At 50.0% G+C, this 3302-nt stretch overlaps 1 pseudogene; it reads left to right on the top strand.

Moving 5' to 3' along the window:
* Positions 1 to 1142: 1142 nt before the first annotated feature.
* Positions 1143 to 3062, top strand: LOC111180375 (transcription factor-like 5 protein pseudogene; annotated as a pseudogene).
* Positions 3063 to 3302: the final 240 nt, after the last annotated feature.

The raw sequence follows: 3302 nt of genomic DNA, 5'->3' as shown, positions 1-3302 counted from the left end.
GCTTTCATCCCGACTGACATCCTTCCTGCTAGGTGACAGCCAGTGCAAAGTCCCTAAACACAAGGAAAGGGCTTTTTATGAGTGACTGTTAGTGTTACCTATTAGAGAAAGTGCTTTGTTTCGGGTTACTGTTTCGCTTTGGGGGTTGCAGTTGGAAGGGGTGAAAGTATAAGGAAGTGGAAAGAAACATTTAATAGACTTTGTGAGTTTTCTGAAGTCATTATGTCTACTCATTTACACTAACAAAATTTTTGTATTCTCAAATTTGATACTTAAGAGTCTCAACTCTTTAAGAATGAACATGTGCTATGGTCTGAATGTTTGTGTCCTCCCAAAATTCACATGTTGAAATCCTAACCTCCAAGGTGATGGTATTAGGGGGTGGAGCCTTGGGAGGTGATTAGGTCATGAGAATGGAGCTCTCACAAATGAGATTAGTGGCCTCAGAAAAAGAGAACCCAGAGAGCTCACGTGCCCCTTTTGACATTTAAGTTTACAGTGAGAAGACAACCGGCCATCTAGGAGGAAACAGGCTCTCACCAGACACTAGCGCCTTGACCTTGTACTTCCCAGCATCCAGAACTGTAAGAAATAAATTAATTTTCTTTATAAGCCACTCAGTCTGTGATATTTGTTATAGCAGCCTGAATGGACTAAGACACCATGGAAGCTCCAAAACCTGCAAATGTAACTCACCAGTTAAATTTGTGTCCCTGAGGTTACTGAGCAGGAATAATTGTTGAATGGGGCTAACTAGCCTTCTAGAAATCTCTTCTCATTGTGGCTGTGTGGTTCTCAGGGATGACTTGATCTCATTTAATCATCACCTCTACCCTCTGGAGTAGTGAAATGACATCACTGCTGCTCACCACTCTGTCAGGTCCTCCTGTCTTTCTGGCAGGGAGGATTATGCTTCCTTTCCCCCTTTAAACTAGACTTAGCCATTTAACTTGCTTTGGCCAATGAAATGTGAGTCACTTTTGCACTGAAGCATTTAAACTCTCTTCCCCTGCTACAGTGATCTTGGAAGCACATGTTGCTATAGAGGTGTCTTAAGACCAACGCACCCTGGAAAGAAGAACCAACTCATGGAGAACAGCTGCCCTGGAGAATCACTGGATCCACAGCTCTACTATGGAACTGCTGGACTTTTTGCATGAGTGAGAAATAAACTGTAGTGGTATTAAACAGCTGAGATTTGGGGGTCTTTGTTACTGCAGCATAAAATAGCCTACACTTTCTGATACAAGTAAATATTATTACCCTAATTTAGAGATAAAGAAATGGTAGAGCCCGCCCGGCCTAGCCCCGCCGGCCCGCCCGTGCGCCCCACGCCGTTGGCGCCGGCATGTCGGGCCCCCGGAGAGCCGGAGCCGCCGCAGGCGGGCGGGCCGGCGGGCCCCGAGAGCGCGGACGCGTTGCTGGGCGAGGCGGGGCTGAGTTTCACGACCACCGACCTGAGCCTTGTGGAGATGACCGAGATCGAGTACACGCAGCTGCTGCACATCTACTCGCACATGGAGGCGGCGGCGGCCGACGGCGAGCTCGAGGCAGCCTCAACTCGGCCCTCCTGGCGCGGAAGGCGGGGGTCTTCGCGGCGGCCGGGGGCGCGGCGGCGGGGGGCGCGTCGCCCGCGTACCCGGTGCTGTGCCCGCCTGCGCCGGCCGATGGCGGCTTCGCGGGCGCCAACCACTGCCTGGGCCACATCGACTTCCAGGAGCTGCGCGTGATGCTGCTGAGCGAGGCGGGCGCGCCCCCCGCCGCCGAGAAGACGCCGGGCGCCGACGGCCCGGGCGCCGGCGCACGCCGGCCCAAGGCGCCCGACGGCGCCTGCGAGGAGAACGTGGAGGGCGCGCCCGAGGCGCGGGCCAAGTCGGCCGTGCGCGTCCGCCTGGAGGACCGCTTCAACAGCATCCCAGCCGAGCCCCCGCCAGCCCCGCGCGGCGCGGATCCCCCCGAGCCCGGCATGGCGCTCAACAACTTGGTAACTCTTATTCCCCATGCATCCGAATTAATGAATGCTCCTCTTCATCAGCAACAAAACAAATGGTACAACATTAGTGAACAAGAAAACTGCTGCTCCAACTACTGCTCTGCAATTTCCATACGCTCTGTTTACTGCAAATGGTTGCTCTACTAGTGGGAGTCCTAATCTTTCGCAAACACAGCGTTCTAGTAACTCATGTTCTGCACTTGAAGCTACCACGCATCAGCATATTGGATTGCCGAGAGCATTTTTTTTCTGTTATCAGCAAGAAATTGAATCCACTAAACAGACTTCGGGTAGTAGAAACAAAGCTTTGCCTGAGCAGGTTTGGATTAAAGTAGGAGAAGCGCTATGTAAACAGGCAATAAATAAGAGGAGTCGGAGTAGGATACCTCAGTTGGACACAAACATAGAACGAAGAGCCCTTGGAGAGCTCCAGAATGTGGGTGAAGGCTCCACAGCAGTGCAGGGTGCTTGGCAGTCGGTGGAGTCGTCCCAGGCCACCCTCGGGGAGCAGACCCAGAGCGGGCCCCAGCGGGGCAGGTCCCAGCACAGGGAGAGGCACAACCGCATGGAAAGAGATAGAAGGCGCAGAATCCGCATTTGTTGTGATGAGTTGAATCTTTCAGTCCCGTTCTGCAACGCCGAGACCGATAAGGCAACGACTCTGCAGTGGACCACAGCGTTCCTGAAATATATTCAGGAAAGACATGGAGATTCTCTTAAAAAGGAATTTGAGAGTGTATTTTGCGGTAAAACTGGCTGAAGGCTAAAGTTGACCAGACGAGACTCCTTGGTGACGTGTCCCACACAGGAGAGTACAGAGTAGCCCAGCTATGGAGATTAAGTGACTGGATGTGAACACTAATGCCTGGGAAGTAAACGGCTGTTCCTTCGTGACCCATAAACATTTCCTAGGACCCTGGAACTCAGCTCTGATAGTCTAACTCTAAAGGGACATGATTCAGCTGATGGGACTCCAGTGGGGACTTTGAAAGCACATTTTGTAAAAATATTTATCTAAAACAAAATGCTTACCGATTAATGTCCTCTTAGACCATTTGGGGAGGGAGACATCTCGACAATTAGTAAGTAATTTTTCAATTATCTGTCTGATTCCATCATGTTTCCTTAACATGATAACTTGAAAAATTAACATCCTTTGTATTTTCTTTAGTCTTAGAAGGTACATTGCTTTTTACTTGTTTTATTTACATTTTAAATATGCCCCCTTAGCAACTAGAACAAGTTAAATTGTTCTTAACTATAAGTAGTTTGGACATTTTATTTCATTTGTTTATCACTTCCCCTTGTA

The sequence above is a fragment of the Delphinapterus leucas genome, chromosome 17 (genome assembly GCF_059928025.1).
Source record: "Delphinapterus leucas isolate spDelLeu-1000000601 "Yukka" chromosome 17, BTC_Dleu_Yukka2, whole genome shotgun sequence".
NCBI classification, from domain to species: domain Eukaryota; kingdom Metazoa; phylum Chordata; class Mammalia; order Artiodactyla; family Monodontidae; genus Delphinapterus; species Delphinapterus leucas.
Note: the sequence above shows the minus strand (reverse complement) of the source record. Positions and strands in the feature narration are given on the sequence as shown.